This window comes from Falco rusticolus, chromosome 1 (genome assembly GCF_015220075.1).
Source record: "Falco rusticolus isolate bFalRus1 chromosome 1, bFalRus1.pri, whole genome shotgun sequence".
Lineage (NCBI taxonomy): Eukaryota > Metazoa > Chordata > Aves > Falconiformes > Falconidae > Falco > Falco rusticolus.
Window position 1 is genome coordinate 22996036 of NC_051187.1, and position 23701 is coordinate 23019736.

Below are 23701 nucleotides of genomic sequence, written 5' to 3' on the forward strand. Positions count from 1 at the left end.
TTCCTTAAATTGTTGGGGACAACTAGAGATGCATGTTTCCATGTGGTATGTAGGAGTAGTGTAGGATAATTGTAGAGAGATCACCACTTCCCTATATTTCAGTGAAGGGAGAACTGATTTTATTTTTTTTTTGGTAAGTTTTTGTCTAGATTTAAAAAAAGTTCAGAATGGTATTCATCCCTCTAATTCATTTGTGTTGTTTTCCCTGCATTTTGATTCCACTCTGAAAAGAGACTATAGAAAGCTTACATATTCTTACTCAGCAAATTGCTTCCCTTTAAACACTGAGAGGCAAAGTGACTAAGTCCTGCTGCATTTTTCTTACCTCAGTACTAATGTAAAAAGAAATATGAACAACTCTGTTCTTCCATCATGCTCGGGATGTTTCACAAGCTGAACTTGAATTCAAAAGATTTGGAGATACCTTGAGAATCCCGGTTCTGACACAGAAAATGTGTATCGGAATGCTTCTGCTTCTGAACTTTATAGTATAGGTGGACACTCCTCTGATTACATTGGGAAGCTCCCTTTCATGTCAGTCAATGTCAAATAACTTTGGCTTCATCAGTCCCTCAAAAGCCACAGTTAAAAAAGATACCATTTGGCAGCAAACATCAGATGAAACACTGTCATATGCTCCTGTGTTGGAAGGGTGGGGAACACAGGTAAACTGCAGTTTTGTAAAGCTGTAGCTGTGGGAGTTAAATAATAAGATCAAAAGATGCTTAACAAAAATGCCAGTTACTTCCCTTAGGACTGGGCACAAGAGGAGGAATGTAGAACCTGCTGTTAAACACAGAGGGCCAAATTTGCTGTTAGTGGCGTTCTGCTGAGGCCAGCTGGATTACTGAAGAGAAGAACAGGACCCTGTAACATCAAAAATATCAAGCAAGCTCAGGATGTGACTACTTCTGTCAAGAATGTTCTGACATTTCGCAGTGTTCAAAACTGGTTAAAAAGCCCTGGCTCCATCACCCCTGTTCTAGTAGATGGTCAGATCTGTGGCATTTTGCCTGGCATCTTACAGGATTTGCTTTTGCCTTCATCTAGTCATTCATCAGTATGTAAAACTGCATGGGCACTGTGCAACAAATTGTCTTCTTAACGATTTAAAAACCTTTTTCTTATTTTTCCAATCTGAAGCTTGCAGTTTAGATGAGGTTATGGTCTGTTTTTACCTTCCCCACCATCACATTTCTGTGTTGGAGAAGTACAGATGACAGTGCGAAGTGAATCAAAACAGCCACTTCTCCCTATAAATGACATTTATGCAGGTCTTTGAGAACTGGGACCGTGTTGTCCAAAACAACCAGGTGGAGTTACAGAAAAATAATATATTAGCTTGAAAGTGATGTTCTATCAGATGTAGTATTAGTCCTACAAACACTGACCCTTTTTCAGTGGCATTTCTGTGTCCATATATTATTGATCTGATGGGCTTTAATCCTTCATATTGTAAAACTGACACTGCTCATAAATCATAAGTGGACCCTGACAGCTATTTCTATTAAGAAAGAGCCAAGTCAGTTTAATCTTAAGTCTGCTCCTTTCCCCTCCTCCTGCCACAACAGCCACTTTGGAATGTGCTTTGTGAAGTTGCAGCGTGTGTGAAAGTGAACAAAAGCTACCATTCTGCCCCAGCGTGTTTAAGAAGAGATGCCTAAGCTTCCCTCTGTGTGGGTAGAAGCCTGTTGGTCCTAAGTGGTAGATGGTGCACAGTGCTAGAAGACATCAGATGGTCTAGACTTCACTGGAAGCTCAAGTGTGCCAAAGAAGGCACAACCATCAGGGCAAGAGGACAGTGTGTACTCTGTGTGTGTGTGTGTGCAGTTCTGCCTAGATGTTTTCAGTCATCATAAAAAACAAAACAATGATTGATGTTTTAGAACCCTAAAACAACGTTTGTTTGAAAAATACTAAAGGATCTTGGTGGTAGTGAACCATTAAGCCAAAATGCCTTCAGTCTTGGGGAAAGGACCAAGACAGCTTTCTGCAAGGGAGGATGTATTAGCACCCATCTGCCTTCTGCCTGGCAGCACCCTGCTTTCCTGGCACTGTAAGAGACAGCCACTTCCAGACATTCCCAAGCAAGTGCCCTATGGGGCCAAAGAAGGAGGCAGCACTATGAGGGAAATCACTGAAAGGGTGGTGCGTGGCGGCTGTGCCAGAGGGGGACCTGCAAGAGTTGGTTTAGCCTTGCTTTGTCACCTGCTTACAAGTGGGGACTTAAAAGGGAGCTTGTGGCTCTCAGCAGGTGCTCATCAGACTTGATTTAGAACACGTGTAGGAGCGGTGAGTCCTGCTTGTGTTGTATGGGGAGCACAATGGCATAAGCTTTTGTACAAAGGTAAATGGAGCAATGGAGCATGTTGATGTTTGCACCTGCTGTTACTTAATGTGCATTGACCTTCACCTAGTGAGAGACCCAACTAAAAAACCCCATGCAAATCTATGTTATGGTGTTTTTATAAATCCTATTGTGTGGAAACCAAAGAATTGAAGGGATTTTTAAAGTTAGAGCCTGCATGTTTGGCTCATAATGGTCCATTTAAAAGCAAAGAACTGCAAAAGAGTATAAGCTCAGAAGCAATCTTAGGACTTTAACAGGGACAGATGTGTGGGGAAACACCTAATGTGATTGATACCTGTCTGCAGAACACTCTTGTCCTGTAGCTGTCAGGAGTGAAACAGCTAAGGGCTGAAGTTCAGTGTCATGCAGAAGAAAGCCCTTGTGAAGCTATATAGACTGCTGTGCTTTTCCTGACAGAGCAGAATAAATTGGGGCAGGTTTATTTATATCACTTGATATTTTATTTAGAGCACATGCATATTCTAGCAAACCCGTAATTAGCTCCCACAGCATGCATTCTGTAAATTTTTCTATTGTGCCTGTGAGAAGCATTCTTGCTTCTTGTATAGCAAAAGAGGGTAGTTGCTGCCTTAGTGTTCAGGGCAAACTACGTCTTCCCTTTCTATTTCTCTACCAATTTACCTAACATGAGAAGTGCAGGCACGTACTGCTAACCGTGGAACCACACCTAAACTCAGCACGGGGTCTAGACCTGTGGTCTGCCAGGCAGCTTCACTTCACTGACCTTTTTCTTCTGCAATTCAGTAAAATGGCCAGGCAACTGCCTGCTCTTCTTTTCCTTTGGAATAGCAAAAACCCAACAACTGTCCTTGTACTGTTCTCTTGTTCCCTGTCCCAGGTAGGAATTCTCTGCTCTCTTCTCTCAGTGTAGACTACTACTTTTGCCTTCTCTCTACTCATCTAATTAAATGTCATTTATTACACTTGTTGGATTTTCTTAAGATCAATAATTTGCTTGCTGTGTAAGTAGTGCTGTTCTCTTTGTATCAAAATTACATTGATGTCAATACTTAATGCTAAGAGAAATATATTGCTGGGCAGCAGTGATGGATTTAGAAGTCTGGAATGCTTGCGGCTACTGAGGGTAAGGTATCATCGTCACCTGTAAAAGATAGTTGCATCCTCACCATGACTTCCCACAAATGAATTAGGAGCCCTGCAATACTAGCTGTGCTTTTTGAAGTTAAATGCATGTACTCTACAGCTTGCAATTGGCTTTGCTAAGTAGCTTCTCATTGTACGTGGAGTTTAAAAAAAAAAACCAACCCAAAACAAAAGTCCATAACAAACAGTAAACTTTACTCTGACCTTTCTGCATTCTTTTGTGAAAACTTCATGTAGTTTGAGGAAGAGCTGTCATATCTGTCACTAAGTATATGATGGTTATCAAAACAAATTGCCATGAGAGATCTATGGTTCTACCAGCATCCTTTTGCTAACTTTGCAGAGCTTTGCTCTGAAACCAATGGCAATATTTCTATTTATCTTTAGTGGGGTGAGAAGGTGCTTGTAGACTGCAAGTGAAGGGAAGCTAGAACTGAACTGCCACGTGGGCTGTTTTCAATCAGTAAATGCAGCTATACCTTTTTTTTTTTTTTTTTAAATAAATGTAACAGCTCCACCGGCTGGCTGCGCATGTGTTTTGCGCAAGAGTGAAGGTGTCTATTGGGGCATGATCAGCAGCTTCTCGCAGTGACCCTAAGGTCTTGCTGAAGTTCCATCAGATCTGAATCTGAGGGGCATTTCTGGCTCCAGCATAGAGTGCTTCTTCACTCTGTGAGCAGATGGAGCATCCTGGTGCATGGTCTGCCAGCTAAAGAGCAGACACTCAGTGGCCTTACTCTGCCCTATTAACTCTGGCAGTAAGATTACATACAGGAAGAAGCTTTTCATATCTTTATTTAGCATTCATTTTTCAAATAGTTCACCCTTGTTACCTCTTACTAGCCCTGGCCTGCTGCTTGCCTGGGCCCTCTTCCTTCCAGCCAGCACAAAGATAGATGAGCAGCTCTGTAGGCTCCATCCAAAGCGTTAAACCAAGCTGCCAAACGTCACCCCCAGTCACCCCCAGTGGCTGCTGTTCTATCTGTGACTGGGATACCCTGAACTTTTTTAGATCCAGTAGCCCTGCTTCGCCTCACATGTTGGGTTTGGGTTTTGGTTGGTTTTTTTTGTTTTTTTCCTATTATTCTTTTTCTGCTGGGCTAATTTGATCTAGAAAAGTGTCTTTTTATGGGTCCTTGTAACCATGCCTTCATATTGCAGAAAATCATGCCATGGAGTTGACTTCTGTCTCAAAGATACCCTGGCTGTGGTACTGCCAAAAAGAAAGATTTCTTTAGTTCTCCTCTGTCTTGATAACAATGACACCGCTCCATGCATGTCCCCATAAACATGAAGAAGTTCCACTTTTTGTAGAAAGGTTGTGGGCTCTGGCTGTTAGCAACAAAACTGAGGGGTAATCAAAAATACTTTATGAACAGGGAAACTTGTTGAAATTCAACTATGATATGTTACTAACTGATGCTATAGTGTACCATGATGTGTTGATGCAGATTCTATTACGCAAGAGATGCTAAGTCGAAGCATCTTATGACTAACAGCATCATTCTTTTCTCTCCTTTTCCACTACTGCATGCTAAGGACTGGGAGAAAGGGAGGGGAGAATAGACAGGGAGAGACTCCCAAATAGTTCCATTAGCTATAGATAATAAAAATCCAAAGCATCTGGCACACACAAAAGTTGCCAGAAGCAGATGGTAAAAAGATAAATGAATGGGAATTGGCAGCATACCTAGAGTAACCCCAGTCTCATCAAAACAGGGAAAGAGAAAGAAAAATAATCACTGTGTACAACTTAGAAGTGACCACAGGGAATCTCTTTATTTGCTGGAATACTTCCCAAATCCAGTCTTTGAGAGCCTTGCATATAAATTAGCATTACTGAGGATGCAACCTAGTCCAGTGCCTTCTGGTATAAAGTGAACACACCTCATCAACACTGATGCGTGGATGGTTTTTCCCTTGTTGGTTTCCTTTATGGGAAAGTGCAGTGAAAAAAGATTATTCCCTTCAAATTATTTACATGTATCCCTTATGATTTCAGAGGGAATAGCAAGATTGCAATTAAATTTATCCTTATTATCATTAAACCCCAAAGCAATCATGTCAAAATAGATCTGAACAAGAATCCCCCAGGAGTGTGAAAATTAAGGAGGAAATTTTCTCCATTCTTAGTTCTGGCTGTTGGTTTTGGTCTCCTATGTTTCTGTGCTGATGAACTGTATGTGTTGAAGAGACAGCAGTATCCCCACAATGACACCCAAGCTGACAGCAAACTCCTCCTGGAAAACTTCTCAAAGGACTCAGTAGGCTCTCCTCCAATACTTTTTCTTTTTTTTTAAGGAATTATGGCAGAAAGTTAAACAGAGGCAGTCATTTGCACAGGACTTGGAGAAGCCCTACTCTGCCACAACCTTCCTGTGCGATAGTGTTGAGTCTCTTAAACCCAGTTATTCTAAGTTACCAAGGTACTTCCCTCCTTCCCCAGTACAGCAGAGATGTAGTTTTCATGCTTCAGGTCCTCACTGCTAAAATGGGGATGCTAAGCTGGGTGTTTGTGAGGTTAAGTACATCCGAGAGCATGAGCTGGACAGCAGTTAAGGTAATGAAGCCTGTGTAAATAACAGCCAGAAAATGAGGCCTGGTAACAAAATGCAATGGCCTGTGAGAAGTGGTATTTTCTAAAGCATTAGTGACTGAGATATGTGCTCCATTAGGTGTATTCAGAAAAAAACGATGCTAAAGTCTCAGGGAACTTGTCTGACTTTAAAGAATGAGGCCAGTGGGAGTCTTTGTAGATGTGATGATTGATCAGAGCCTGGGTCTCTATAGTAATTTGTTGTAGTGGAATGTCACTGGCAGCATTAACTGATCTGATTTTGTAGATCCTCTTTGTGAAATCAAGATATCTTCTGGCTAGTCAAACACATACAGGCCCACCCTAAAACTCTTGCAAAGACTAGTGCTGTGAGTGATGCTAAAATCTTTTAGGTGTGCATGATGTATCCTGTTGTATTCAAGGTTAAACTTATTACTGCTTTCAGGCTAGGAACAAATTTTGATGTTCCCATTAACTGGCATTAACTGGTGCTGTTGGAGCTTATGTCTGCCCCATAGCATGGCCATTTCCTAGGACTGTCAGGGCACTCCTTGTTCAGCAATGCCCTCTCGGGACCAAAGGCACTTGCAGTGACCTGACCTTTTCTGTGGTCTTTGTGACACATGACAACTGGGGCCTTGTTGTCACACTTTGGGCCTGCTTTGGAGGGGTGTGTGATGTGAGTACTGTGCATCCCTCTGGACCGCATGTCCAGCGCGTGGCTGTCTGCCCTCACGGCAGGGAACGGCATTCAGACAGTCGGGCCATATGTCAGCTGCTAAACTGTGCGTGGCTCTTAAGAACAGTGACATTTCTATCTGTCCTTCATTCAAGCCAAGGATATGTAAAAAACCAAAACCATAAATGACTGACGTTACTTTTAATGCAAATAAATAATTTTAACTGCCTCAAAGCAATACCTCGAACAAAAATTTAGCAGACAAGAGAACAAAACTGAAAGCATGTGAAAATCTCACTCAGCCCTAAGTGTGAGTCTTCTTGTCCCTTTCAAAAGGCACATATGGCCAAGCACAGCCCTGCAATAACAAACCAGGGCAGGAATCAGATGTTTTAGGAACAGCAAGTGGCTATCAGGGTTTCTGCATGTGACTCAGGGGGGCTTGTGTGAGGGGGAGTGAGGACTGGTGGGCATTTGGCAATTTTTGTATGTCTGAATCCTAGGGGAAGTAAATTATAAGATGGTCACAACAGAAAGACAGACCTGAACCATGTCAGCTGGAAATGCCTTGAAGGATCTGGCTGTGTTCCACTCCTGCAAACCTGGGGTGAGGATCAAGTCTGTGTGGAAGAAACTTTGACTTTTAGGAGAATAAGGTTGCTCTTACCCATCTTGAATGGGTTAGGTAGAAGAAAGTTGAAAATAGCAGTCTCTTCTGGGAACACTCATTGATGAAGGCAAATAAAAAAGCATTACTGTAAAGCTAATAGTTTTAAGTGACTTTTCTAATAGGTAGCAAAACTTCTGCAAAGAAGATGGAATACCTTGTATTCCTCCATGTACCCAACCCCTCTGCCTGTAGCTTGGACAATTTATTTTTTTATATATATCTGGTGTTAAATGGTACCTGCCAAGTGCTGTATGACACTTGGGTGTTCTGCAGGTATGTAACTAATGTGTCCTTCCACCCATGTCTCTCTTATTCTGGTATTGGACAAAGTATTTTATGGTGGAAGAGAATTTCTTGTTGCTTTAAGGAACGTCATGTGATGCCAGGAACAGTTTGAAAGACTGGCTACAAGGAAAGTTAGGTGAATTTTTTTGTTTTCTGTTCACAAACAGATCCTTGCTCCTGCAAATGGTTTTATTCTTAGCGTTACTGACAAGTGCATGCAAAGACTCCTGCTGCTATCCTAATGTAAGCCCTGTAAGGGCTCTGAAGGTAGTCTGGGATCTGTTTTTTGGCTGAAACTCCAGACTTTAAGCTGGGAAGGAGAGCAGGTCCTTGGAGTTAAAAATAACAGGGAAGACCTGCTTTGCCTCTTACTGAGTAATAAAACACCTTTTCCAGGCTCCTTTTCCCACCCTCCTCTTGCTTTTTACTGTGTCTTTCATACAAGGAGATTATGGGAAAATCCATTTCTAAGTCAACAGCAAATTAAGAGCCATTGACCACCTGGAACTATTCCTGGTTAGAAAAAATACAGCCCATTTCTGCTGTAATCTTTGTCCTTGTTCCTCTTGCAAGGACTGCTTTACTTCATAGACCAGAGAGCAATGAGTGGTTTCTGCTGTTATCAGAAGCAGGGGAGGAATACCAGGACAGCTTGGGTAAAAGCATCGCTTGTGGTTTTACCCCAAAACACTGGTAATGAAGGCTAGGTGTGCAAGTCTTCCCGTAAAGTGCAAAAGTTAGTCTCACAAGACCACTAACCCAGTTACGGACCTCCTGGTGCTTCAAATACAGCAAGCTAAATTTATCTTATTATTTTAACATCTTTTTTCCTTAGGTCCAAAGACCTTTATGCCTCTGCTATAACTAAAGGAGAGTTTGTGTTCATGCAGAAGACTGAGGGTCACTATAGGTCTCATAAGCTACAAGAAAGCATAAATATTACTGTTTCATATAGCACTGAACTACATATTGGACTTAGTCTGAATGCCAGGTCTGCTAATACTGCTTTTTGCAGATGCTTCTGTTTGCTGTGCCTGATTCGTTGGATGGTTGGTAACATACTGATCCAAAATAACTGAAGTATAACTGTGGTTCTCAGCAGAATGGGGTCTCACATTCAGAGAAAATTTGGAGATGCTGCTGTAAATGCTCTACCCTTACTATATCTTAGTGTGATATGTTAAGACAAGTTGGTGTGCAGTCTACTGTGCCTTTGTGTAACCCTCAAGTAGTATCACGCTCCTGTTGCATACTCTAAAAGTATCTTCTTTCCTCAAAACATATATCTTCTTTCCTTTAAATGTGTGTACTGAAATTCTGGTTTAGTTTCCTGCTGGAAAATAGAAACTAAAAAAAGCTGGCTCTCTTCTAAGCATTTTTTTTTTGTGTTCCCACCACCTCATCCCCTGTTAACTATGAGAGAAGCTGGCTGTCTATAAGCTAACAGCCTCATTCTGGCACTAGCCTGAAGAGATGATAGAGCTCAGAGCCTGATGTAGGTGAATGGAAATTCACATATATATATATATAAATATATAGATATGTATCTCTAAAAGGCAGCTCAAAAAAAACAGGCTACATCTTCATCCATCTAAATGAACACAGCAGGCATACAGGAAGCACTCCCAGGAGAGAAATAGCATTTACCAATGCATGCAACAAGCATCTATAAAGCACTTGCCACTTCCAATTAGAAGAGGCTAGGTATCCTCTTGGCTCTTTACCCCAAATTGAGGCTGCCAAGGAAACTGGATGGGAAACAGTGTATTTCGTCAAAGGTACAGCACTTTAGTACCAAAAGCAGGCTCGTGGACTACTAGTCCCCTGTTCTGGCAAGGACTGTATAGCACGACTTCTGAGGCAGCATCACCCGTGGAAGCAATTCCAGTATTTTTTGGTGTAAGGCTTATCGTGCGAGGTGTTCCCCTGCTCCTCATAGTGCAGGCTGTCAAGGTCAGCTGCTGGGGTGAGCTTTTAGTACTTAACAGTCCTGTGAGGTCCCTCATCATCAATGAGTGAAATACATGCAGACAGCAGAAGGAAAATTCAATTTGTAAGCATGTTCACTATTAATTATTTAGCACATAGGGCTAGATGTGCATTAGATCCCTTACAAAGCAGTAGCACTCACTGCCCAAATGGCCTAAAGACCAAGGCAATAGGAGGATATTGTGCAGTTAAAAGCATGTTTTAACTATTTCAAAGTTAGCTGGATAGGTGAGCCAGACTTCTTCCTTTGTCTGGTCTCTGATTGCAGTGCCAAAAGGATAGAAGGGGGAATATGTTATTTTCCTTGCTTTTTGTGGTTTGTTTTTTTTGACATGTAGACATGAAATGGAAGAGGAAGCTTTGGCCCAAGTTATGATAGTAAATTCACTTAGATGGGGTAAATCTTCCTTTGGAAATGTGTTTGTTCCTTTAGTGGAGCAAAATGCCAGGATTTTGGTTGGCATATCCATATTTGCATCATATGGCAATTAGAGCTAAGGCACAATGACCTTATAGCTGTCTTTACAAACAGTGCATTAATTCATTAAAGAAACTGGGTATCAGGCATGTTCTGGTTCAAGTCTTATTTCTTCATAAACTAGCCTATGCAATTAATGCAGCACTAAACAGTACTTTGTATATCTATGGCACCCTCCACCTAGAAAGGTCAAAACTAAAGCATGATATGTTTTTATCTATTTACCCAAGCAAGGATATTTTATAGGCAATCACATCTGGATTGTCTGGGTTACAGGAACATGATTGTTTTAATGGGCTGCTACTATGCTGGTGCATGCCTCTGAGGATACTGTCCCGTATTCTGATGTCACTCTATTATCTGGGTTTATCGGCACCTCCTGAATTCTTCCCCCTCCCATGTTCAGTCTGTTCCTCTCACAGACTGATTCCTTAGAAACCTGCACATGCTTGAGTTTAGGAAGGGCTAATGAAGGTTAATATTTCCTCTGAAAAACATTCTTTGCTTTCTGCAGAAATAGGCTTATAAACAGTAAAAACAAACCAGGCTTGTCTAGTTCAAACTCTAGAATTTCCAAATGTCATTTGGAGGCTGTTAGGATTCAGTTTCTGCTTGTACACTTGTTTTTACTAGAGAAAGACTGCGTTTTACCGGGCCAGTACTAGCACAGTCACTTTTAACTTCAGCTTAGTCACTCTTCTACATCGGACACAGCCTAAACCACTAGAGGTCAGGGGAGGAATGGACAGAGATACCTTCTGAAAAACGGAGGTAAGGATACAATTTGGCAGGGGAGGTATTTTTTCCATGCCAGTTTCATTGAGGTAGATTTTTATAGCCTTGATTTTTAGTTAGTCCCCTGGGGGAAAGCAGAAGAGTGTTACTGGCATTTGACATCTTTATTCAGCCCTTGGCTTTGCTACAGACATAGCGAGACCTTTAGCAAGTCGCCTAATTGTCCTGTGCCACAAACCCCCATCTGTCACGTGAGGATTTCCACTGCATGCTGTGTTTCCTTAATTCACGTGAAGCACCATGTGGCAGTGGTTGTTTTTCACTGTATGGGGGAGAAGAATGGGGCCCCACCATTCACTGGGGCTGACTGAAATGCAAATAACTCGCTACGTTTTTATCTCCAAGCATTTCCTTCATCTAGAAATATTTGCAAACTAACTTGGCCTGAAGTTCAGCTGCAGGGTGAAGGCTACCTGACATTGATGAAAGACATTTACCAGATGGTCTTCAATGTATTTTATTTTTTTTTTCCTATTTTTGCTTTTCACCTGGAGCATGTTGGTTGTATGCAGAGAAGTCAGTCTGTGCTTGCTGGATTAGTCCCTGTGGGCAGAAGACAAGGGAGCGGGCAACTTAGTCCTCGTGCAACCTGTTCCCTAGGTGAGCTGAGGCAGCAGATGGGCCCCAGCAGCCACTTGGCAAATAAAAGTCGGTACTGCAGGCCTGGCCAGTGAGGTGTAGGTGCGTGGTGTGGCAGCCCTAGCCCGGGTGTTGCTGGCTGCTGCCTCTTGCCCTGCTTGCAGCTGTGGAGGTGCTAAAACTGTGTGGCTAAAACTGGGCAAAGGCCTGAAAACTCAGCAAAGACTATAACTGACATAAGTTTAGGCCCTAAAACTTGGTGAAGGTTCTAAAAATCAGTGAAGGCCTGATGCACTAAGGCCTGAGCAACAGGCCCTGAGCCAAAGTTGACCTTTAGATGGAACTGCCAACTGAATGTTATAGAGATATATGTATAAATATATATATAAAGTACCCAAACTTTAGTGAAATGCGCACGATCCTTAGTGAACTATGTATGATCCTTAGCGAAAGATGTAGCTTACGTAAACTATAATCATGAGTGAAGAGATAGTGCATCCTTCCTTGCTCAGAGGCAGGTGGCCAAGGCCGTGAATCCAGCTGTTTGGCCTTGTTTGGAACCAGGTGGGCAAAATCCAGTAGATAAAGGAAACTCCCTTGGGTCCTCCCTGAGCCCTGGCCAGGCTTTGGTGGGATCTGGGAAGAGAGCGAAGCCAGATGTTTCCACATTTGCCATTAGGTGAGCATGTTTATTCAATAGTATAAAAGCTGGACCCTCTTGCAGCAACTTTGGAGACCTCAGCTACGAGGGGATGCCCTGCGTAGGCCTTCCCCAGTGCCTGGAGAGGGTCTCCACATCCTCGCTGTGAGAGGGGCTTCCCAGTGCCTGCGTATCTGGAGGATGGTACTGTATTAGGGAAATGTGAATACGTATGTATCTTCATCGCTGTAGCTAACCTGGAGTAGTAATGATTAGGTGCTTTGCCTTGCTTATCTGTTCTATTGCTTGAATCAGGGTATTGTAGACTAATCCCTTTTGTATGTGCGTATTGTATAGCGAAGGCCCAAACTGGGGCAGGTACGTCTGATCTCTGAAGTCTGGCGAAGGCCAGAACTGGGGTAGGTACGTCGGAGCCCTGAAGCCCAGTGAAGGCCCGAAGTGGGGCAGGTATGTCAGAGCTCTGAAGCCTGGCAAAGGCCCAAACTATGTCAAGTACTTTGAAGACCAACGAAGGCCTGAAGTGGGGCAGGTACATTTGGGCCCTGAAGCCTGGCAGTTGCCTGCATTGGGGCAAGTATATCAGAGTCCCGATTCCCGGAGAAGGCCCTCACTGGGGCAGGTACGTAGAGTCCTGAAGCCTGGCTAAGGCCCAAAGTGGGGCAGGTACATCAGGGCCCTGAAGTGGGGCAGCTACGTTAAAGCCCTGAAGCCCGGCAAAGGCCCGAACTGGAGCAGGTACATCGAAGCCTTGAAGCCCAACAAAGGCCTGAAGTGAGGCCGCTATGTCGGAGGTCTGAAGCCTGACTCTGCTCAGCTCTGACTCCTGCTTTTTATCCTCCCACCTTCCCTCCCTCTGCCCCCCCATTGCCCCTGGCTATTTTTGCTTGCTCCATCTCTCTCTGCCTGGCTCAGAGTCTCTAATTATTTTTTTTCCCCTGCTCCTTCTCTGTCCCATAGCCCATCAGCACTTTTTCTTTCTCTGGCTCTATTTATCCTAAATGTGTGAGAATTGATGGGAGGGGGTTGGGTGGTGGGTTTAAAGCATACTGAAGAACTGCAGCTATGGGTGTGAGGGGTTGAAATAAAGAAAAAGCCTCTCATTTTTATGTATACTGAAAAATAGTATCCATTGATAGAAAAGGGAAAGGATTTTGATATAAAAAGCGGTGTGTCTGATACTCTGTGTCTTTTACTATTGTGTATAGCTCCGCCTGTGGCCCCCGCTGGCATAACCCAGCCCTGCCCCATGGCCTGAGTGGCCCCACCAGGAGAGGGAGCTGCCTGTCCTCTGAAGGAGCAGAGACGATGATGTGGTTATGCGGGAATGCAGGACCTGGGCAATACCCTGTCCCACCCCTCCCTGCAGAAGGACAGTTTGTCACCTGCACCTGCTTCTTCAAAGGCTGAAGGGAGGCCAAGAGGGAAGGGAAGTACAGAATATGAACAGATCTTGCATTGGCCTTTTTCAAGGCTGACATAGGTGTTTGTCCCCAGTGTTATCCTTAGAGCCAAACAATGAGGCTCTAATGCAAGTAACTGGTATTCTGCTTGCCTGCTTGGCTGGGATGGCCACAACAAAATCAGTGGGTACAGGGTACTTCAGAGTATTAGCTTTGGGAATCCTGTCCACACGGGAAAGGAATGCCAGCATACACCAGGATGTGCATTTAAATTGCTGTGACTGAGCTGGTATAACAACAGTCTTCACTACACAAATATTTTCAAATTGTTTTGAGCATCCATCATCATCCCCCCCCCCCCCTTCTATTTGTTCTGTCATGTTTTGCAAGAAATTTGGACTAATCCAGGAAACCCTTATTTATGTTCCAGATTGAGCATAGCCATGTAGGGCAAGTATGGTTACACCCAGAGAAACATTCCCCATGAAGGTATGCTCTGCACCTGCTGCTGACCTCCCAGGTTGAGCAAACTGCGTCTTTGGCTCATGTACAGGGCATGTGCTCTCACTGCCTCTTAGGGGCTGTGAAATGAAAGGGGAGGAAGTATCAGAGGGGATTTTAAGGTGAGTCATGTGTGCTGAGGATTTGGGATTCCTAATGCATCTGGTTGCTCACACTATTCTGCAAGAAACAGTATTTCCTTGTTCCCACAAGGTTGGTTGATTACAATACTCAAAGCCTTCTTCCGCCACTTCCCCCTGCTTCATGGTAATAGGATAGCAACCTGTCCCCTGGGGGTGGAGGAAAATACTTCACATATTTTTCTCTATCACTGCTCCTTTGCTGTAACTCAGCTCTGGTCACTTACAGCTCGTGGCAGCAACCAGCCCCTTCCTAACTACCCAGGGGAGCACTTGTGAATAGTATCTTCTGGGCTGCTGTGTAAGGGAAGGGCTCTGGCTGTTGTAGCACCAATGGTAAGCACGCTTTTCCATACTGAAAGAAGTGATTGCTACTCAGAGGAATATTAGGCATGTGTGAATGATTGCACCCACAGCTTCAGTGTTAGTGCTGCTCATTCTCCATCTGCTCCAAGGAAGATCTAGGAAAGATGCCAAGAAAATACAGTAGTAAATAATGTTTCTATTGCACCTGCCATCAGAGACTTGCAAAGTGTTTTGCAAGCTATGCTAAATCCCACTGCCACTAGGAAATGGGAGCACGTTCTTGTGCTTTCTGGTAACGTGCATACTGGAAGGTGTGAGGAGACGACTCGACCCTCGGCAGCATGGACGTGGTGGAGTCTATCTCTATTTCCAGGCTTGCAGGATGAACTCAGTTACAGGAAGAGCATAGAAAATTAGATGGATGCCTCAAGATGGCAATTTCAAGAAACTGGAAGTGCTACCAGATTGCTCGGTGAGGTAAAAATCCCACAATGACAGAAATGTTTGTGCTTCTGGGCTTGTTGCACCTCAAATGCCCACTGGGCAGGATGCTGCACCTTCTTTCATATGCCACAGCAATGGCACCCCTTCATTAGGACCCTAGAGTTGCTGTCATGGTTAATCTCCTGAGAGGTCACTGCTTCATGCAAAACTTTGTGAGACTCTTCTGCAGTTTCTCTTATCAAACATCTTATACTCAAATAGCTTTAACTAAATCTCTTGGGTACTTTGCTCCTGTATGTAAACCTGCAGCTATAAGATTTGTCCATGCAATAAGTACTGTGGAAGTAGCCTGCTTTGAAACAAGGGCCTCCCCACAGAGCAGACTCTGTCATCATAGTGCCACAAGAAGCATGCTGCACCCAAAGGGAAATGGGTCAGGCTCTCTCCACTGTGCAGACCCTGCCTCTCCCCTCACAGAAATAATTCTTTTCAAAAGAAACCTGAAAAACAAAAGATGTCAATATGAAAGGCCTTGACTAAAGGGGTGTTACACCCAAAGGTATAGGGAGTGTGGGCTGGTGGCTGTGCCCTACAAGAAGCCCATAGGTTCTGTGCCTTGTCTGAGCTCATGCCTTAACAGGCAGACAACAGCCTGTGGAGAGCTGGTTCAGAGGGAATTATCTCTTCTTCTAGATCCTAGCAAGGACAGGCTGACAGTGGCTTGTCTGGAGGCTGTCACTGAACCTGTCAGTGCCTGGCTGCTGTATTTGACAGCCTTATGCTAGGTCTTGCAGAGCTCTGGTTGCTCCTTGAGGGATTGCTACTCTGTTTCTTTTTGGGTTTTTTCACCTTCTTGCTTTTAGGGTCCTTTCAATAAATAGGCTCACAGCTGATGCTAGATATACCTGTCTGTTTGAGGCCTGAGATGTGATGGGTAGATACCTTCCCATTGCAGAACACCTGACCTGGAGCTCTTTGACACTATTAAAGACTGGAAAGATGAGACAGGCTGCTGGTAAGCTTTTTCTGAAGTGATCCCATCTGCAAATCTAGATGATGATTCTGTTGTCCCCTAGCCTTGGATTTCCTATGTAAGGAAGTAAAATGCCACTGGGATGGCTCACAGCCATTATCACTTCTCTGGGGAACACCTTCACGCTGGTTGGTGGTGATAGCTGTCCTAGTCATTTGCTTTCCAGCTGCTCAGACTAATCGGAGTTTATCAGAGTAACTCCCTGTTCACCTAGAATCTTATTTGGACTGTCTGGATATTTGGGTATTTCTGCATCACTTCAAAGACGATTACAGACATTGAGTTCCCCTTCAAAATGCTCATGGTTAAGCTGGAGATCGTCAGTATGAGAAAGCTGTATGGGTATATGGGTATAACACATCAATATTGGTATGGGCCTTGTAGGGGACACCACTAATTCTTTTTTTTTTAAAAAAAAGTTGACTGTAAACAGGTGAGCCTTCTGTGGTTTTTCTGTGCAAGGCTTGTACTCGTTTGCTAGTTTAATTTTTCACCAAGAGTTCACCACGATGGTGTCATTTTCTTATGTCTTCAGGGAGACTTTACCTGGTGACTGTTGAATGGAGGAAGAAAGGAAGTGATGTGGGTTGTCCAGGGACAGCAATGGAGTCTATCAGAACTGCATTTATTTATCTGGTATAATTTTTGACGGTGCTGTGCCAAACCCACACCTCTGGTGAGCTGGTTAGATAGAGCAGGGCATTCTTATGGCCTGGAGTCAGCTTGGGTTTTGCCTCCTATAAAACTAGTTTTTCTCACCCTCTTAGTGACAACTGACAAAAGCAAATCAGCTCCTACCTGTGTGATCCAAACAAGCTGTAAAAAAACTCTACCATGTTTGTGTGGGAGGAGGATGTTTCCAAGTGCTAGGAAGGAAAGCTGCCTTTTAAGAAGTCAGTTATTTAATTACATTGTTTTTATGGCACACTTCTCCATGGGCTGGATGTGGAGGAGGGCAGGGCGATTCCCATGGTGCTCAGATGTGAGAAATGTCATTGTATTTCACCACCGATTCCTCATGGAGTTCAGTCCACCAAAAATCAAGAAAAACCCAAATGCTAAGAATATTTATATGGAAAAAAACCCCCACAGCACATTCATGTGGTATCAAGGGCCAGATACTCTGTGGTGATAAAAGTGTTGTGGCTTGCGTATTGTGAAGGACTTCACCGTTCAACCAGTCGTGGTTTCTTTAGAGAGAAAGATCTGGCAGCTTTTTTCAACAGTAATATTTTCAAGGCCTTGGTTTTGCTTCTATAAGCAAAAGCTGAAGATTCTGATTCAAGGGTATCACTGAGCCTATTTTTCATAATGGTAGAAAATGTTTTGTGGATGGGATCAACAGTGATAACAAAATAAGCTTTCACAGCTATTGCCTTCTAGCTGTTGTCTGGCTGTGGCACAGTCTAATGCTTGTGCAAACAGAACTAATGCAGGCACTGTGTTATTTGTTTTTTCTAGCATAAAAGGTTGACTTTATGGTGCAGTTTCAAACTTCTCAATCTTCCTTACAACCTGGACATTGTGTAAATTGCTTCTCTGAAATCCTTCTGCATTATCCAGAGAATTCCAGGTATGACAGCTGCTCCCCTTTCCGTCTCATGCTAATGGCAAGACAGGCTGTAAAGAACCAGAAGGGGAGAGCACGGATAGAAAGTTCTGCTAGGTTTGTGCTAGAAGGCTTCTCTCTTTTATTAGAATCATATCTGCATAAAAATCTTTGTAGTGTTATTAAAGAGCCGTATATTACTGGGAACTAGCATACAAAGACAATCCTCTCAGATAATAGACTGGAGAGCAAATGCTATTAAATGTAAGGTCAGATAGTTCTGGATATAGTATCTAATAGATTTTTCCCATCAAAATATGCCTGAATCAACAAGAGATGATATGACTTCAAATGTAATTCTTGCACGTGTTAAGGATATGATAAAGAAGTTGCTGAAAATCATTATCCTAGCTTGGGTGATCATAAATTGACTCTATTTAAATTAAAGGCTAAAGGAAAGTAGGTTTGCGATTCAGATTTTCTGTTTCAAAGGGAAAACTGATTATGGAAACCAACATATTTGAATATGGAAAAGATCTGGAATTTCATTTGCCAGCTGTTGTACAAACATTACCAGGATCTCTCCTGAGTACAGGACTCTCCACTCCAGCACATTGAAAGAACTGGAATACAGCAGCAGATATTGTTTGAACAAATCTGCCCTTTGAAAATAGGACCATGTAGGTGGAGAAGAGGGGACAAAACCAGGCAGCATTTAAATGCGAATGAGGGTAGTAAGTAAAGATGTTCCTAACAATACATGTGATCTTATTTGATGTTTGTATTGGTTTACATTTATGGAGAATTTTAAAATGTAAGGGAATTGAAATGGATAAAATTCAGCGAGACAAAATGCATGATAATGAACCTACAGATCAACAAGAATTTATGCTATATACAACATCTAGGTGCAATCAGATGAGGGAGAAGAACACATGCAAGGGCCAGTCAAAGGATGGATCAGACCTGTCAGAGGGGAAAAGTGCAATTGCAGTTCTAGTAATCCAGAAAGGATAAAGGGGTATTAATGCATTGTCCAAATCAGGAATGAAATCTTACATAGAGTTTTGCATTGGGTTCTTAGCTCTGAAACAAGTGCAGAAAAAGGTTGTCCATTCCCCAGTCACCCTAGGAACCCATTTTATGAGAAGGAAAGAGTACCCTATGAGAGGCAAGAGTCCATCTATGAATACACTACAGGAACGAACAACAGGAAGAGAAACATATTTAAACCAAAGGACAGCGTTAGTTAAGAGAAAAAGGTATGGCTGGGCCAGGAATGAACTTAGTCTGGAAACAAGATAAAAATTTATAATCCTCAGAACAGGGAGGCTTTAAAAGAGTCTCCAAATTGGAGCTGCGGGGAAAAGAAACTTACTTTAGAAAATGGATGTCTGGAAGGCCTTTCCAGCCCTGTGTTTTATGGGGAGGAGAATGCACATACAACTGAACTAGTGGACATCAAAAGCACCAGGTGCCATCAGGAGATGGTAATTTTGTTCTGGGTGGCTGGAAACTGAACTATTTTTTTAGGAACAGCATTAAGGTGGGGTCTGGTTATCTCCATCAGTGTTCAACAAATGTCACTCACCTCTGTTTTTTGGGATAACTGGTTGACTTTCTGGCCAATGCACATTTTGCTATAATGCTTTCATCTGCCTGTGAATCAATGTTGAATGTATGTATTCTGAAAGAACATGTGCCAGCCTCTCTGTTTACATTGTCTTCCCCTTAGAGTAGAAAACACGTTTCCTGATTCTACAACGAGGCTGTAATTCAATTAAAGGAACTACTGATGGCGGTTTGTGCAGCTAATGAATGGCAGGAAAATGTGATTTAAGTTGCATTCAACCAGATCCTCTATTGCAAGACATGGACCTCACTGGCAAAGGTTTTACTTTTAATGTTCTTTACAGTGATAATGGTGAACGTGTGGAATTCATAAAATAACGCGTAGGATACATCTGTGTGAATATTGCTGCTGAAGTCATTTTTAGGAAATGATGCAGGTTGGAGACCTTACAATATTCTTCCTGCTGGGGTGGGTTTTTCCAATATGCAGCCCAGCACTCTTTACAGTGACAAAGTCTGCCAGTGAAAGTTCAGAGCTCAGTCTTAAAAAAAAAAAAAAAGAAAAAAGAGGGGCTCTGTCTACAACCAAAGTTTACTAGAAAACTGGGATGTAGCAAGAATTGATTTGCTGGAGGCTTTATTACCTTAGCTGTTTCTGGGACTGGTGCTTTGAAGGAAAGTAGGATTGTGTTGTAGGTATCCAGGCAGACAGCCCTGAACAGCCAGAGTGTGACAAAAGCTTCCAGTTCTACACTTGAAGACCTCCTTGCTTTTGCCTTGGCTTGCACGGTTATGTGATTGTATGTAAGAAGAGCTGCACTTTGGTCTTGCTGCAGGTTACATTTCAGGATGAAGTCAGAGAAGATCAGCTCCAGCAGCTTAAATAGCAGTAGTTATGCTGATGTATGTATCTTCAAAGAATTAGCTTCTAAGAACAGCTAGTTGGAAACAGTAGTCCCAAGAAGTTTGTTGTATTCTTGAGAATTAAGCACTTAAGCAATGCCCTCTAGCTTTGTTCTGACTTCATAATGCTCTGCTACTTAGCAAAGCTTATAAAAGTTGCCCTCTTGCCATATATCAGTTGTGGTTCATTATGTTTTGCAGCAATGAGCATAGAAATAAATAAGTTATAAGAACAGTTGTTGGTTAGACTCTTCAGTAGCACCAATTGCCACTGTTGTTAAAGCCTCTTTTTTCCCCCTTTGCACTTCACACAGAAGGAAAAAAGCATTTGATCAAACAGAAATGTTTGCCCTAAGTTTTGTTCTTATTTTTAGATATATGTGTATGTATGCATATACATACACATGCATATATGCATATACATTTGTCTAAAAAGAGATTATCAGAGCAGATGGGACCTTTCCTGGCTATTTAATCCCATAGCCTCTAAGTTATAGCTATAGACTTCTGTAAATTATTTTCTATTTAAACTACACAGATTTTAGAAAAAAAATCTAGTTTAGACTTGAATAATTTTTGTTAAAGTAGAACTACCTCAATTACTGGTGAATTGGTACAGCTAATTATCCTCATTATTAATAAAGAGGCATCTTGTTTGTTGTTTATATCCATGTATCTTCGCACTCTAGCTGCTAAGAGCTTTTTTACAGTTTAGTCACACAGATGACTCCGTAACAATTGAATTAGTTTTTCTGTGTATATGTACAAAAACCTGTGCAAATCAGCTCTTGGCCTAAAACTCTGAACCCATTTGTGCTTCTTGAATCTGTTGTTATAAAACATTATTCCCAGCCCCTTCATCTTTCTTGCAACAGTTTCCTGAGTGCTCTTCTGTTTATCGACAGCCTTCTTGAGTGATAGTCAACGAAACTGTACTTGCTGTGTCAGAAGTATATGTGACACCACAGTTAAAGGTGGTATCACTTGCTTCCTATTCCAGGTTCCTGTGGTGTTCATGGCCTTTTTGCCTACAGCACTGCACCAGGAACTCGCATTTAATTGACTGTTCACATCAGCCTAGTCGCCTTTCCAAAGTGACTGCTTTCTAGAGTTAAATCCTTTGTCCTGTAAGACCTATGGTCTGTGTTGCTAGACATTAAAACCTATTATTCCAACTTGCCCAGCAATCCAGATCATTCCAGCAGTAAGCTCTACTGTTCTTATTTACGAAATGCTATAGCATTGGAACATGGTTGGTGATTCCTTTCTTCCTTGGCACTAACAATGTATTTAAACAGAGCTAAAGTTCCTGAGGGACTCCTTCAGAAATGTGCTTAGTAATATATTCCCACTTACATTTTGTAACTTGTTATATAGTCAGGTTTAATGCATTTAGCATGCCATGGTAAGTCTGAACTGTTATGGATCAGCAGCATGTCACATAATACCAAGTTAGTGTTGTGCAATAGTCCATTATAGTGACATTGCTACCTTTCAGCAGGCAAGCAAACTTTTGATCCCATTAAAATAAAAATCAAATTAATTTGGCAAGTTCTACCTTTTAATAAACTTTGTTGTGGTTTAACCCTAGCCAGCAACTAAGCCCCACACAGCTGCTCTCTCACGTCCCCACAGTGGGATGGGGGAGAGAATCAGAAGGGCAAAAGTGAGAAAACTCATGGACCGAGATAGAGACAGTTTAATAGGTGAAGAAAAGCCGTGCTCACAGGCAAAGCAAACCACGGAATTCATTCACCACGTCCCATGGGCAGGCAGGTGCGCAGCCATCTCCAGGAGAGCAGGGCTCCATCCCCTGTAACGGTGACTTGGGAAGAGAAATGCCATCGCGCCCAACATCCCCCTCCTTCCTCCTGCTTCCCCCAGCTTTATATGCTGAGCATGATGCCATATGGTGTGGGATATCCCTTGGGTCAGTCGGAGTCAGCTGTCCTGGCCATGTCCCCTCCCAGCTCCTGGTGCCCCCCAGCCTGCTCGCTGGTGGGGTGGGGTGGGGTGAGGAGCAGAAAGGGCCTTGACTCTGTAAGCACTGCTTAGCAGTGACTAAAACTTCTCTGAATTATCAATGCTGTTTTCAGCACAAATCCCAAACACAGCCACATACTAGCTACTGTGATGAAAATTAACTCCATCCCAGCCAAAACCAGCACAACTTTTGTTCATCGGTACTAATTATACAATCCCTTGTTTCTCTATTAACTGAGTCCCATGTCAGCCCTTAAGTTATTTTACTCAGGACTGATGCCAGGCTGGCAGGCCTGTATTTATGTTTATAAAATATTGGCATAACACAAGCATCCTTCCAGGCTCCTGGAATTTCCCTCTGTTAATAGTTACCAGCATGTCTCATGTCAACAGACCAGAATGCCCTCATCCTGCTCGTTTAACAGTCTCTGAAGTCCTGACTTAAAAGTGCTTAGGCCTCAGTAGCTTTAAACTGCACCGCAGTGTTGTTCACAGCTCTAACCCTTTATCTAATGATGAGGTAGTATACTGTCAACACTACTTTTGTGTTAAAATAGACATGAAAATATTGTTTACAGAATATTCAGTGTCCTTTTGCTTCATTATCAATTTGTTTTATTTACAGATTTCAATTTATCAAAATTTGTCCTTTTTATGGTAATAGTGTTGGGGGTTTTTATAGTCTCTTTTTCAGTAAATGAATGGCTTCTAGACTGTTACCATTCCCTGACTTTTCTCTTGACTAATTGTACTCATGATTTTTTCAGCTTTGTGAAACAGTCTCTATTAAAACATCGAGCACGATATACAGGTCAGGTAATTACTCACTGGCTATATTCTGTTTGCATACAAGAAAAATCATCCAGTTGTAAGCACGCCTACATGAATCACAACTATCATTTAGCTATGTGATCAGCTCCATTTCATGTTGAAAATTAAGCTTAATATAAAACTTCTCTGATTAGGATACAAGAGTGCTTGAACTGAGAAATGGTTGTTGCTAATCATTCGCAGAGTTGCAGTTAACTTTGTAACTGGGAGCACACGCACACGCTGCATCTTATCTCACTGATTTTTTTTTCTCTCCCTTCACTCTCCATCACATAAAAGATAAGCTTACCTCCTACTCCATGCTACTTGTACCCAGGCAGTGGATTGAGAACCTCCTTCTTCTCTCAAGACATAAATGATCTCAGAATAATTTTTATGTTCTTCTTCAAATTGCTCTTAAATTCCCTGATCTTGACTACTTTTAAACTGTGATCCCTTCACAGAATCTCACCAGTACCTGTGGTTTCTACCTTAGGTAGAAACCTAGCTTGGCTTTCTAATTTTGTAGTAGTGCTCTGGCTTTGAATAATGACTTTGTCTTTTTTTCTTTCTTTCTTTCTTTTTTTTTTTTTTAATGCTCATGGTATAGAATTTGCTATGATATGCAAAGAGGTCTTTGACCAATGTTCTCAGTCTCTTTACAAGCGCGGCAGGGCAATCCACTAGTGAAGCAACCCCTGCATGTTCTATTTTGTTTGATCAAGTGGACCAGTCACCAGTGTCAACTTTGGAGATTAAAACTGTCGAACCACCAAGAATAGTAATAGCTGGTTCCTTCCATCCTATATACCTAGCTGTCAAATCCCATCCCATATAATTGTAAGCAATCATTGAGTCCAAGGATGTAATTGCTGTTAGCCCAGAAGAGTGC